Source organism: Cupressus sempervirens, chromosome 1 (assembly GCF_028749045.1).
Source record: "Cupressus sempervirens isolate cs-2001-9-10 chromosome 1, ASM2874904v1, whole genome shotgun sequence".
In the NCBI taxonomy this organism is placed as follows: domain Eukaryota; kingdom Viridiplantae; phylum Streptophyta; class Pinopsida; order Cupressales; family Cupressaceae; genus Cupressus; species Cupressus sempervirens.
This window is the reverse complement of record NC_143118.1, coordinates 443,920,146-443,936,423: the sequence shown is the minus strand read 5'-3', so window position 1 is coordinate 443,936,423 and position 16,278 is coordinate 443,920,146.

The window sequence follows — 16,278 nt, the reverse complement described above, 5'->3', positions numbered from 1 at the left end:
ACCTAGTATTGGTGCAATCTTGAGAACATGTCATGACACTTGCAGAACACTTAGTACTAGAGGAAAGGGTGGTGAAGAGTGTAATAGGAGAAATTATGCTTGATCTACACCCCAAGAATATAGAGAAAGTATTCCATCTCCCTCGGGCAGATTAGTTCATTTAGGCTTACCTATGAGCAAGCAGAAAGGTGTTACTAGGAACATATTAAGGAGGAATCAAAGATCATTTAGTCCTTGTATCTCATGAAAAAGACTCTTTTGGGGAAGAAAATAAGCAAGGTTGAGATTGTAATACCCCAAAATTGGCTCGTTGCCATGTAGTGCCTACCCTCGTTCACATTTTTTTGGACATATTGTTGCTATTATTATCAAACTATCTTAGATTAGTTTTATGTTGATGGATTAGCAGTATTGTTTTGAGACTATGAGACACTATGTTATGGATTCAGTTGATATATGATGAGATTATTTAGACTTTACATTTCATGTATGCATGATGATCATTACATTGCTTTAGTTATTAATGATGATTAGTTAGATGGTTTATAATCTCATGTGTTTTATTATGGATACTTACCCCATACTTGCATGTGTATGGTGTGCGTGTTTGTTCTTATTGTATGGCATTTCTGATGTGGTTAAGGAAGGGAGTCGTAGTCACCTGCTAGTCAGGATCTACACAATGCACCACTTCCTAACATTGCCTATTTAGCTTAGCATTATATATATTGTATGTACATGCATGGTTTTTATGCAGGTTGCAGGTACCGGGTATCAACTTTTTTGAATTGCAGGATGAGCATACCCTATTACACTATCTCAATGATAAGAGAAGGGAGATAAATTTTCCAGTTGAAATCCCAAACCCTTAAACCATTTGTCCTAGTGAGGTAGGACAAGTATCTAGATATTTTACCTTTCGAATGTGTCGGATGACATATTTCATGATTTTTAACCCTTTAGACTGATTATGTGTGAATTGTTCTATGATGGGTTTTCATATTTTATCTTGGAGGTCTATGGTGAATTTTCTATTTATTAAGTCTTGAATAAACAGATTTAATTAATAAAATTAATTATTTGAGAAAATTAATATAATATCATGATCTTTGATATTTTGACTATAATTAATTAAATGAGTATTAATTGAGAAAAAAAAGAATTAAATAAAAGAAATTAGAAATTAAAACAAATAAAAATTATAAAATAATAATAAAGTAATAAATAAATAATAGTAATAATAAAAGTTATAAAAATTAAAATGAAAATTATAAAAATTAAAATAAAAGTTATAAGCTTTTCTAGGAGTTAACACACTTCTTGGTTTCACTTATGTCAACAACACAGGAGTTAGTGCACCAATTAAGCACATGGTGTCTACAACCTTATGACTCATCTAAAAGGTTGGAATAGACTCATGCTTAGTTGTCAACACCTTTTAGTTGTTTCTAGAGACATTCTAGGTATTTCTTGAGAGTTCTTTATATTCAGGCACTCCTAGAGGCTTAGGGAGAGCATTTTGGGAGAATATTTTTGGAGCTTTGGAGAACCCGACAACATTGGAGAAGGAAGGAGCTTTCTCTGCAAATTCTAATACATAGCAAATTAGCATCAGTATCTAGGTGCACTCATGATTTTCACATATTTCAATTGCACTCTCTATTTTCTTGTCGCCACTAGACTTCTTGTCGTGATGCAATTCTAGATTTATAGTTCTGTATGTTATCTTCCTGTCGTTGCTAGACTTCTTGTTGCGATGCAATTCTGGATTTATAATTCTGTATGCTATTTTTCTATCACCACTAGACTTCTTGTTGCAATGCAAATAAGGATTTATAGTTCTGTATGCTATTTTTCTGTCACTGCTAGACTTCCTGTCATGATGTAATTCTGGATTTATAGTTCTGTATGTTATCTTCCTATCGTCGCTAGACTTCCTGTTGCGATGCAATTCTAGATTTATAATTCTGTATACTATTTTCCTGTCACTGCTAGACTTCCTGTCGCAATGCAATTCTGGATTTATAATTCTGTATGCTATTTTCTTGTCGTTGCTAGACTTCTTGTCGCAATGCAATTCTGGATTTATGGTTCTATATGCTATCTTCCTATCACCACTAGACTTCATGTTGCATAAGCTTTCTATTCTGCCACTGTAGCAGGTTTGAAAAGAATCTTATTACTATGCATTAGTTTTATATGGTTTATTAACTAATCTAATTAAATTAAATTTAGTTAAGATTAGTTAATAGTAGATGAAGTGTAATTAATTATTAATTTAAGTAAATGGATTTTTAAATGAGGTTGATTTAAAAGAAAAGAGATATTAATAAGTGTTTAGTGGAATTAAATAATTGAATTATTAATGAGATTGATTTTACTTAAAATCAATGAGGATTATTTTAAATAAATGATTGCCCTTAAAGTGTTTAAAGGAAATTGTAAACTAATTATTTGAAAAGTTGATTCTAATGTTTTGAATAGCGCGAGTGATTTTATCTAAAAGTCAATGGGTGCTAGTGCAATGTTTTATACAAGTATATAATTATCTTATGATTATTTTAGAAAATTGTTTTAAAATAATGGAAGGATAATGCTATCGAGGGAACAAACAGGTTGACTTGTAGGTCAAATGAGAAATCTTATATACTTGAAGTATACTTGCAAACAGAAACTCAAACCTCCACACTTAATTCAACTATGTAGTTTTAGCAAACCAAAAACATGTGTTTGCATTGTCTTTTCTCTATGCTATTTGTTTTGAATTTTGGGTTAACTAGTATTGACCAGTTATAGGACATCTACTAGAGGCTCAGGGGTTATGATTGTGATGTCATGATGATGTCTTATTTTTTATCTTTATAAACCCAACCATGGTTATGTGATGGAATGCTCTATGAAATGTTTGTAATTACTGATTGTTATAGTTGAGATTCTTATGTATGAGACACTTGACTTAACCATTTTTGAGTCATCGATCTGTTATCCTTGGGATATTTTCTAGTTACCATGATGAGATTGAAATGTTGATTTATGATGTCATGTTGTGACATGTTTTGACTCAACCATTTTGGAGTCTTCGATCAGTATGATTTTGAGATATATTTTGGTTATTGAGAACCAATGGATACTTTCGATTATCAGTGATACCTTCAGTTGCCAATAGAGAACTATTGAGGTCATGATCTTCTATGGATGCTTTTTAGTTTCTCATGGGGATTTGATGCTTTTATTATGGATATTTGATGTTCTTATCTTTTGATATTTCTTTCCAGTCACTTGTATAAGACTGGGGTGACTTATGATTCCATGAGCTTAGGGTAGGTTATCTTCTTGTAGTGTTGGGAAGTGGCTTGCAATGGGGGCTGGGGCCCTAAGAGGCTGCCAGGGTAACTCATTGTAAGTTGTTTAATAAGTGAAAACATTCACACCTAATACTAACTAAATGAACCTAAAAAGATAATTATTTTGTTCTCGCCCATGCCTCGAGTGCTTGTATAGACTAGGATGGGATTAGAGAGAACACTTGGTTGTGACCTTGCATTCCATAGTATGCCTTGTCAGTATGAAAGGATACTAGTGGCTGTATGAGGATTAGTAGTGACCCGTGGAGTATAGCTAATTGCCAGGGTAGCTTCTACATGATATATGCGATGAGACTTTCTCGCTTGCATAGTAGGTTTCCTACATGTCTTTGTGTGCCTCTGGGAATTAGATGTCGAGTTTTGATTGGAACCTTTGAGTTAGTATACTTCTAGGATTTTGAGACTTAGAGAGTATTCTTATGCTATATGATTTTGATAGCCTATTTGGGACTTGAGATTATCTCCTCAGCATGGTGGGAGTGGACCACTTAGGTACCATGAGGTCGGGTGGTAGTGTTTTTCCACTCTTATCGTTTGAGATCTATTTGAGACATCGTGGTTGATGCGTCCTTCATGATGGTGGATATGTATCCTTTCATTGGTGTTTAGCATATGTTAGATGATGTTATCTTATGCTTACATTTTCATGTTAGATTACTTTCTACATATGATGTAGTATGTATAGGTGTGACATTCCTAATATGCTAATACCAATGATCTCTTCGGTGATTTGGAATGTTATGCATGGAGGGATGGCTAGGATCCATGATGGTCTAATGATGCTATTTACAGTTGGGAGGAACCGTGCAATTAGTTTATTATGTTTGATCTTTTATGATGATGTATCATGTGTATCATATGATTTCTGCAATGCAAATGAAGCAGAGTTTTCATAAGGGATGTCAGATATTTGCTGTTATGGTAAATGATCTTGATGAGGAAGATCCCATGAGGAAGACTTTAAATCACCCGATTTTATAAAAGTGTGTAGATGTTTTTCCAAGTGAGGTTCTAGGCATGCCTTTGAAGAGGGACATTGATTTTAGCATTGATCTGATTCCTGGAGCGAAGCCTATCTCTAAAGCTCCTTATCGTATGACTACACAGGAATTGGGTGAGTTATGTCTTCAACTAGAGGAACTTCTGGCCAAAGGGAGCATTCAACCTAGTGTATTACCATGGGGAGCTCCAGTGCTCTTTATGAAGAAGAAAGACGATTATTTGCACCTTTGTATTGATTATAGACAATTGAATAAGGTGACTATTAAGAATAGGTATCCTCTACCAAGGATTGATGACTTATTTGATCAAATCAAGGGAGCTACAATATTCTCCAAGATTGACCTTAAGTCAGGATACCACTAGCTTCGTATGAAGGAAGCCGATATTCACAAGACTACTTTTCAAACTTGCTACAGGCATTATGAGTTCACAGTGGTACCTTTTGGGTTGACTAATGCTCCATCAATTTTCATGACCTTGATGAATGGTGTTTTTTGATCATATCTTGAAAGGTTTATACTTGTGTTTCTTGATGACATATTGATATATTCCAAGTCTCAGAAGGAGCATGAGGAACACTTGCGATTGGTTTTACAGTGTTTAAGAGACAATCAGCTTTATGCCAATGCAGCAAAGTGTGAATTCTTCAAATCAGAGATTCAATATTTAGGGCATGTCATTTCAGGTGATGGTATTTTAGTAGACCCTACAAAGATTTAGGCGATAGTAGATTGGCCTACACCAACTAATGTGTCAGAGATTTGTAGTTTCATGGGCCTAGCTGGTTATTATCATAGATTTGTCCAAAACTTCTCTAGGATAGCATATCCTATCACTTCTCTTCAGAGGAAAGGAAAGAAGTTTATTTGGATAGAGAAATGAGAGGAAGCATTTCAGAAGCTCAAGGAGTTTTTGACTAGTGCATCGATTTTAGCCGTACCTGATCCAGAAGGTGATTTCATGGTGTGTATAGGTGCTTCTCTTGAAGGGATTGGGGCAATTTTGATGTAGAATGGATGGGTGATTGCGTATGAATCACGCGAGCTCAAGGATCATGAGCTAAATTATCCTACGCATGATCTTGAGTTAGCAGTAGTAGTTCATGCTTTAACAAGGTGGAGACATTTCTTGTTGGGGCATAGATTCAAGCTACATAGTGACCATCACAATCTTCAGTTCATCTTCACTCAACCTAATTTGAATGCTCGCCAAAGATGATGGATGGAATTTCTATGCGAGTATGATTTTGAGGTTAAGTACATTCAAGGAAAGGAGAATATGGTGGCAGATGCTTTGAGTCACAGGAGATATGTGGTATCATCTATGACTCTTAGTGTGGATTTGAGGAGTCAGATTCTTCAGAAACTTCCTACAGATTCTTGGTATCAGGAAGTGTGCAGAGAGATAGATTCAGGAAGACCTTTGGAGGGTAAGTTTTTAGGTTATGTCCCAGAGTTAGATGGTCTTTTGAGACATTTGGGGAGGATTTATGTGTCATTACTAGATGAGCTTCACAACTTGCTTTTAACAGAGGCCCATCGTACACCTTACTCAGCACATCTAGGTGTCAAAAAGATGCATGCTGATTTGAGGCATTTATTCTTTTGGTTTGGGATGAAGTGAGACATTGCTGATTTTATGGCTAGGTGTCTTGAGTGTCAGAGAGTCAAGGTAGAACACCAGCACCCGGCAAGACTTTTGCAACCAAATCTCATTCCTTTATGGAAGTGGGATATCCTCTCCATGGATTTCATAGTAGGATTACCTATGACTGTTTGTCGTCATGATGCTATCATGGTCATTGTTGATTGGTTGACTAAGGTGGCACATTTTTCACCAATTAGGTCATCCTACACAACAGCTTCTATAGCTAATGTCTTCATGCGTGACATTGTGAGATTACATGGTATCCCCCGAAAGAACATTTCTGACAGGGATCCTGTATTCACATCCACATTCTGAACATCACTGCAGCATGAGCTTGGATTGAAATTAAATTTTAGTTTAGCATATCATCTAGAAATAGATGGTTAGATAGAGAGGGTGAATCAAGTTTTGGAAGATATGTTACAGATGTATGTGATGGATAGGCAGACACATTGGGAGGACTATCTCTACCTAGTGGAGTTTTCTTACAACAATGGGTATCATAGTTCTATTGGCATGACACCATTTCAGGCATTATATGGATGTCATTGTCGTACACCATTGAGTTGGGACAGTCTTGAAGATCGCATCCTATTGGGTCCTGAGATGCTTCATGACATGGAGCAATAGGTAGTGCGTATCCATGAGCACTTGACTACGACACAAGATAGGCAGAAAAAGTATGTTGATGCACATAGAACAGATAAGCAATTTGATGTGGGAGATAAGCAGTTTTCTGTGGGAGATAAGGTTTTCTTGAGAGTGCATCCGCGAAAGAGTCCAATTTGATACATAAAGGGTTCAAAGCTAGCACCTTGCTTTGTGGGACCATTCGAGATTCTAGAGAGGATTGTCTCAGTAGCTTACCGCCTTGCTCTACCATCTAGCCTAGCTTGCATTCATGATGTTTTCCATGTTTCAATACTTAGGCAGTATATTCCTGATGTTGTACATGTTCTTGATTGGAATTTGTTGTAGGTAGAGGATAGGCAGCTGGCTTTGGAGCCGGTTCATATTCTGGAGCAACGGGAGTTGACCCTTAAGGGTTGAACCATTGAGCAGGTAAGGGTCCAATGGGACCCTACTGATGATTCTTCAGCTACATGGGAGGATGCAGCTAGATTATGGGAGTTATATCCCTACTTGTTTGTAAGCTTCCAGGAGTAAGCCTAACCCAAGGGGGGGTGGATGTAGTGCCTGCCCTTGTTCACATTTTTTTGGACATACTGTTGCTATTATTATCAAACTATGTTAGACTAGTTTTATGTTGATGGATTAGTAGTATTATTTTGAGACTATGAGACATTATCCTATGGATTCAGTTGATATATGATGAGATTATTTAGACTTTACATTTCATGTATGCATGATGATCATTACATTGCTTTAGTTATTGATGATGATTAGTTAGATGGTTTATTATCTCATGTGTTTTATTATGGATACTTACCCCATACTTGCATGTGTATGGTGTGTGTGTTTTGGTGTTTTTGATGTGGTTAAGGAAGGGAATCGTAGTCACCTGCTAGTCGAGATCTACATGATGCACCACTTCCTACCATTGCCTATTTAGCTTAGCATTATATATATTGTATGTACATGCATGGTTTTTATGCAGGTTGCAGGTATCGAGTATCGACTTCTTTGAATTGCCAGGATGAGCATACCCTATTACACTATCTCAATGATAAGAGAAGGGAGATAAATTCTCAAGTCCAAATCCCAAACCCTTAGACCATTTGTCCTAGTGAGGTAGGACAAGTATCTGGATATTTTACCTTTCGAATGTGTCAGATGACATATTTCGTAATTTTTAACCCTTTAGACCGATTGTGTGTGAATTGTTCTATGATGGGTTTTCATATTTTATCTTGGAGGTCTATGGTGAATTTTCTATTTATTAAGTCTTGAATAAATAGATTTAATTAATAAAATTAATTATTTGAGAAAATTAATATAATATCATAATCTTTGATATTTTGACTATAATTAATTAAATGAGTATTAATTGAGAAAAAAAAAGAATTAAATAAAAGAAATTAGAAACTAAAATTAATAAAAATTATAAAATTAAAATGAAAATTATAAAAATTAAAAGAAAAGTTATAAGCTTTTCTAGGAGTTAACACACCTATTGATTTCACTTATGTCAACAACACATGAGTTAGTGCACCAATTAAGCACATGGTGTCTACAACCTAATGACTCATCTAAAAGATTGGAATAAACTCATGGTTAGTTGTCAACACCTTCTAGTTGTTTCTAGAGACATTCTAAGTATTTCCTGAGAGTTCTTTATATTCAGGCACTCCTAGAGGCTTAGGGAGAGCGTTTTGGGAGAGCATTTTTGGAGATTTGGAGGACCCGACAACATTGGAGAAGGAAGGAGTTTTCTCTGCAGATTCTAAGGCATAGAAAATTAGCATCAGTATCTAGGTGCACTCATGATTTTCGCATAATTCAATTGCACTCTCTATCTTCCTATTGCCGCTAGACTTCCTGTCGCAATGCAATTCTAGATTTATAGTTCTGTATGTTATCTTCCTATCACTGCTAGACTTCCTGTTGCGATGCAATTCTAGATTTATAATTCTGTAAGCTATTTTCCTTCGCCACTAGACTTCCTGTTGCTATGCGAATCTGGATTTATAGTTCTGTATGCTATTTTCCTATCATCGCTAGAATTCCTGTCATGATGCAATTTTTGATTTATAGTTCTGTATGTTATCTTCTCGTTGCCGCTAGACTTTCTGTTGCGATGCAATTCTGGATTTATAATTCTATATGCTATTTTCTTATCGCCACTAGACTTCTTGTTGCAATACAATTCTGGATTTATAATTCTATATGCTATTTTCCTATTTTCGCAAGACTTCTTGTCGCAATGCAATTCTGGATTTATGGTTCTGTATGCTATCTTCCTGTCACCACTAGACTTCCTATCACATAAGCTTTCTGTTCTGCCACTGCAGCAGGTTTGAATAGAATCTTATTACTATGCATTAGTTTTATATGGTTTATTAACTAATCTAATTAAATTTAATTTAATTAAGATTAGTTAATAGTAGATGAAGTGTAATTAATTATTAATTTAAGTAAATGGATTTTTAAATGAGGTCGATTTAAAAGAAAAGGGATATTAATAAGTGTTTAGTGGAATTAAATAATTGAATTATTAATGAGATTGATTTTACTTAAAATCAATGAGGATTATTTTAAATAAATGATTGTCCTTAAAGTGTTTAAAGGAAATTGTAAACTAATTATTTGAAAAGTTGATTCTAATGTTTTGAATAGCGTGAGTGATTTTATTTAAAAGTCAATGGGTACTAGTGCAATGTTTTATACAAGTATATAATTATCTTATGATTATTTTAAAAAATTGTTTTAAAGTAATGGAAGGATAATGCTATCGAAGGAACAAACAGGTTGACTTGTAGGTCAAATGATAAATCTTATATACTTGAAGTATACTTGCAAACATAAATTGAAACCTCCACACATAATTCAACTATTTGGTTTTAGCAAACCAAAAACATGTGTTTGCATTGTGTTTTCTCTATGCTATTTGTTTTGAGTTTTGGGTTGACTAGTGTTGACCAGTTATAGGACATCTACTAGAGGCTCGGGGGTTATGATTGTGATGTCATGATGATGTCTTATTTCCGATCTTTATAAACCCAACCATGGTTATGTGATGGAATGCTCTATGAAATGTTTGTAATTACTGATTGTTATAGTTGAGATTCTTATGTATGAGACACTTGACTTAACCATTTTTGAGTCATTGATCAGTTATCCTTGGGATATTTTGTAGTTGCCATGATGGGATTGAAATATTGATTTATGATGTCATGTTGTGACATGTTTTGACTCAACCATTTTGGAGTCTTCGATTAGTATGATTTTCAGATATATTTTCGTTATTGAGAACCAATGGATAATTTTGATTATCAGTGATACCTTCAGTTGCCAATAGAGAACTGTTGAGGTCATAATTTTTTATGGATGCTTTTTAGTTTCTCATGGGGATTTGATGCTTTTATTATGGATATTTGATGTTCTTATCTTTTGATATTTCTTTCCAGTCGCTTGTGTAGGACTGGGGTGATTTATGATTCCAGGAGCTTAGGGTAGGTTATCTCCTTGTAATGTCAGGAAGTGGCTTGCAATGGGGGTTAGGGCCCTAAGAGGCTTCCAGGATAACTCATTGTAAGTTGTTTATTAAGTGAAAACATTCACACCTAATACTAACTAAATGAACCTAAAACGATAATTATTTTGTTCTTGCCCATGCCTCGAGTGCTTGTATAGACTAGGATGGGAGTAGAGAGAACGCTTGGTTGCGACCTTGCATTCCATAGTATGCCTTGTCAGTATGAGAGGATACTAGTGGCTGCATGAGGATCAATAGGGACCCGTGGAGTATAGCTAACTGCTAGGGTAACTTCTACATGATATATGCGATGAAACTTTCCCGCTTGCATAGTAGGTCTCCTACATGTCTTTGTGTGCCTCTGGGAATTAGATGTCGAGTTGTTATTAGAACCTTTGAGTTAGTATACTTCTAGGATTTTGAGACTTAGAGAGTATTCTTATGCTATGTGATTTTGATAGTCTATTTGGGACTTGAGATTATCTCCTCAGCAAGGTGGGAGTGGGCCACTTAGGTATCATGCTGTCAGGTGGTAGTGTTTTTCCACTCTTATCATTTGAGATCTATTTAAGACATCATGGCTAATTCATCCTTCATGATGGTGGATATGTATTCTTTCATTGGTGTTTAGTATATCTTAGATGATGTTATCTTATGCTTACATTTGCATGTTAGATTACTTTCTGCATATGATGTAGTATGTATAGGTGTGACATTCCTACTATGCTAATACCGATGATGTCTTCGGTGATTTGGAATGTTATGCACGGAGGGATGGCTAGGATCCACGATGGTCTAATGATGCTATTTACGGTTGGGAGAAACCATGCACTTAGTTTATTATGTTTGATCTTTTATGATGATGTATCATGTGTATCATATGATTATCTTTACTTTGTTGCATCATGGATTAGAATAGGATGATGTACCTTATTCCACATATGTATATTCTTTTAAGCTTTTCATACCCTATGACATGTACAGTGGATGGTTGAGCATTTAGAAATATAATGTATAAACTTTGGAATTATCATTATTATTTCATGTGGTTGTTGTATTAGATAAATTCAATAATGTTAGTTGATTTAGATGTAATTCAATGTTAAGGGATCCTTATAGAATGTAATCTGTTATGTATGTTATGTTTACTTTTAGATGGACATTGCTATTGCTTCCATTATTGTGTATAAGTTATAAGTGGTATTTACTTTCATGTTCTTAAAATAAATAAAAATGCTACCAAACTTAGTGAAACTTTAGGTTTATTCTTTTGCTCCCTTGGCAGGGCGTTACATGCCATCTCAACCAATTCTGGTTCATTTTTGATTGATTCTTAAGACCTATTCTAATAGGCAATTCTCATTTTGCTACTCGCTACTTGACTTAATTTTCAAATACCCTAATTTGTATTCATCATACTCATTATTTAATCCCTATAGTATGCACTCATATTAGACACATTAAACCTATTTAATTTGAATTAAATTTAATCTAAATTATTCATACTTTATTAAATAAAATTATATCCTAAGGCTAATGTAATATGTAATTAAATTTATTTAATTTAATAAATATGCCTATTCTAATTAATTAAACAAAATTATTTAATTAAATAGAGAAGCTACTTCTAAATTAATTAAACAATGTTATTTAATTAAATGGGAAGTTATTCCTAAATTAATTAAATGGTGTTATTTAATTAAATGGGAAGTTATTCCTAAATTAATTAAATGGCGTTATTCAATTAAATAAGAAAAGTATCTCTAATTAATTAAATAGAAAAAGGTAATTATGAGAGCATATCTTATTTTATTAAATTAAATATCTCTCCTAATTTTCTCTTCAGTTCAAGAATGGAAATTCCTAGTTCACTGTTGATCAAATTAGAAGTGACCCAGATCACTTACTCTCACGTTGAAGTCTATTTGAGTTGACTGACTCTTACACTCAGATCTGAGCCAGTTAATTCCCTCTAATTTGGGAATCTTCCATCTTAACTAAACCTCATCTTCAATCTTGACTGTTGATTGAAATCAGTCTCAACCGTTGGAGTATTCCAGGAATTCTATTTAAGGAACTCCTAATTCTTCATTATAGAGGTTGAATTTTCATGCTATTGAATTGCTGTCGAATTGAGAACTCACCTTATTTTCTAGTTTCCACATTGCTATCAGTTTAGATTCTCATCTAGCTTAACAATGCATTCATCTAGTTTAATTTGTTTTATTGTTTAATAGAATAAATTGCATCTCTCATTTAGAGTAAATTTGCACATTCATCTAGACTAGCTACACCCATCAAATCCTTCATTCTTAGAGGTTTTGGTTGCCTGCGCCTCGATTCTGAGGATATTAATAGGAAAAATCCTTTTAGATAGGAGGCAACGGGTCATATTGTTGAGCATTCTAGATGAACAATTCAATGTTCATTTTAGGATGACTTCATAGGTAATGACCATGTTGAAGTGTCTATGAGGTTCAGAGGGCCACATTTTACAGGTACATTTCTAGTGCTCACCATGGGGCCAAGAAAATAAATTTCTCAAGCTTCCTCTACATTTAAAATTTTTGTTTCATATTCTCTGTCTGTACAATTTCATACAAGTTCTAAATCTTCATGCGAGACTGTTCATTTTCGCACGAGGATTCTGAATCATTGTGCTAAGATTCTCTGCGTGTCACGCGAGAAAGTGCTTGAGTGCATGAAACTTTGCGCGGCACCTATTTTCATCGCACAGGCTGTAAAAGAATTTCGTGCAGGCCAGAAAATAATTTTGCATGGCTCTATCAGAGATCTCACGCGATATCTTGTAACAACAACTTTAATTTTTGAGCATTTTTCGATCTTCAGATTATCTAATTTCAATAATGTGCTTGTCTTAATCTATTTTCTAGTTTTTGTTGTAGCCTAACTATTGTTTGCAAGATGTTTTCCAAAGATTCCTTCTAAAACCCACTTAAACATGGATTAACAGTATGCTTGCAGGATAATTGTCAAAGATACGCTTGTCAAAGATCAGATTTAAAACCCACAAAATAATGTGTCTTCTTTTCTTGTTTTTGAAACTAGTCTAATTAGAGGCTTGTGAACTTCCTAGGGTGCAAGACGGAAGAATAGGGGATTATGCTCTTCACCACTTGGAGGTCATGACTAAGGGTGAACAAAAAACCTAGATGCTTCTGAAAGATGGCATTTCAAAGAAGGCAAACAACTTAGTGGTTCTCTAGTACGAGTCTTTTTCTATGAAGGGATGATGAATTTATTTTAGGGAATTAGAATCTTGAGGAAAGATAAGTCTAGATTGATTAAGCTAAGTGGGTAATCAATCTATTTTGTGTGTTTGAGAAAGGAAATAAGGTAGAGGATTATGCTCTTTCCCCTTGAGGCTAATTAGAAACTCTGACCCTTCAATCTAGACCACCAGTCTGTGTCAATCCTTTAGAGGGCCTATCGAAGTGATCCAACCTTCGAGAATGACCCAAGTGAGCACACTCCTTTCAAAAAAGATTCCAACTCACTATAATCAAGATGCTTTATAGAGAAAAAGACTCCAAAGTCAGATTAATTTCTTGCCCTTGATTCTTGATATTGCATATCAAGGGGAAGCTCTATCTATGCACTGGTCGGTGCCGGACCCTGGCTTGCTAAGCAAGTAGTGTGCACTTTCAGATACTGGTGTGGGCTACTGGTCTCAACTCTACTTATGGAGCCACCAAGAATTAATACAAAACCTCTTAGTTAGAAGCCACCCGGTTCACCTCCAAAAGGAGGCATAATCTCAGTGCAAGGAGGGGGAAGAATCTCTCCTATAGAACTCACCATAGGCTTTACGTGCTCGTTCCCTACCACAAGGGCACTCATTTAGCATATACTATTGATTCCTTTGAATATACCAAAAACACAGGTGCCCTCTAGGGGGTGACATGGCTGTGTGAGGTACATGCATGCGCATAAGATGTGGGAAAAAGGTTTTGCCTTGTTTACCAATTTTTCTTTCTAGGGATAGAGTGTGTTTGTTATCAAGTCATCAACAAAGTCCAAACCATTTTATAACAAACAAATGTCAAGACTCCCCTATCCTGTCGAGTTACTTTTTCCTCGGTAGGACTATTTTTGACTACTGCTTGCTTCCCACTATCTTGTTCAAACACATTACCTGAATTGTAAACTTGAAACATTGTCTAAATGTCTTGCTAAATCAACCTTGCTATCCATCCAATCAAATCTATCTGATAAATCTACCCAATCTATCCGAACAGTCTAAAATCTTGTCGAAATCAGTCACTATTGTAAAACTAGTCTGCCTTCTTGTGCGAAAACTTTTTAGTCTTGCACGAAATATTTTTTGTCCTCGTGTGAAATCATTTGTCCTCGCATGGTCCATGAAACTTTCTCGCGCAAAATTAAAACATTGTCACTGACTTTCGCACAGCACAGAGTATAATCTCATGTAGTCCAAAATACTTCCTCGTGCAGCCTGTAAAGGTTTCTCACATGAGACTTTGTGTCAGCATTACCTCTTTTGGTCTATTTTAGCTATCTACGGCCTACATGCTAGCTTTTTCTACATTTTTTTATCATTCTCTATTTGCAAATAGTCCTGAGACAATGACACTTTGCTTAGTTGAAGACTTGTGTCTCATACTTTGACTGGTCTCATTGCTTAAGTTACCTTTTTTCTTTATCTCTTAATGCTTGTCATACCTTGTGTCACATTGGTCATAATCTCTAGCTATTCTAGCCTTTAAATCAGACTATTTGTGCCTTGGTGGACATCATTCTTGCTATTATCTTGTCCTTTTTTAGACTCAATCTTAGTGTAGTCCTTGTCTAGGTTCTAGCTTCTTGTCCTTGTCTATGACTGTTGCAAATAGAAGCGGCAACGTGTTTTATCCTCTTAGACTCAGGCGAGGTTATGCTAGGGGTCATAATCACAACAGAGGTTTCTTACCTTTCATTACACAATTTTTATCTAGTTTCACTAGTGAGACATCTTCACGATCCCCCTCACCTGCCAGGTCAACTCGAATTTAGTAAACATTTTCCATAAATTTGCAACAAATTAGGAATCCTTTGTACCAAGAGGATACTGAGACAAGTCAAGGTCCTGCATTACCAAACATGATATCTGATTCCTTTCTCAGAGGATCTTTTGAAACACAACACATTGAGACTGAACACGTTCCTATAATGACTAATCATGAACTTGAACATGGTAGTTATAGTCGACATCAAGAACTGCCTAGGAATGACAAAGAGAAAGAGAAAGACTATAAAACTGATGAGGAATAGGAATAAGTAGAAATACTCCCTAAACACATAGCAAAATGTTGAAGAGACAAAAACTTTCAAAAGGTCATGGGAATCCTACTCAACGAAGAGAAAGAAAAGTACTTTCTCAAACTTGCCCAAGAGGGAGCTAAACTACCCTCTCATTTCAACGTGGAAACCATTATCACGCTTGAAGAGGAAACTGAGACTTCTAAACTCCAAAAACAATTGAAAATTATATAAGACCAATTGGCTTAGATGATGCATGAGAAAGAGAAACCACAAAGACATACACATTGGATGCTCTTTGTCCATTTCCATTTGACAAAAGCATAAACATGCTACCTTTCCCACGAGGTGTAGAGCTACCCAAATATGACAAGTACTTTGGTACTACTAATCCCCAAGATCACTTGCAGGAATTTGGTACTTTTTCTATGGATTTTATACACGATCAAACATACCTCATGCATTTATTCCCTAGAAGCCTAGGTGGTCAAGCTTTCGAGTGGTTCTCACATTTAACTCCTGGTATCAAGACATTTGAAAAAATTGCCAATCTATTTGTTTAGCAATATTCTCATAACATACAACACCCTGTCAATATTTGAGATCTATGCAACCTTAAACAGAAAGCTCAAGAACCTTTTCTCACATTCCTCCAATGGTGGAGACAACTATACACTAAGTATTCCCGTAAAATTCTAGAAACGGAGAAGCTTGACATTTTGACTGATAACCTCCTACCTGATTTCGGATATAGAGTCCAACTGCAAGGTCGACATACCTTTGAAGACATGATTATCTAGGCTATCCGTATCGAAGAATTTATGGTCA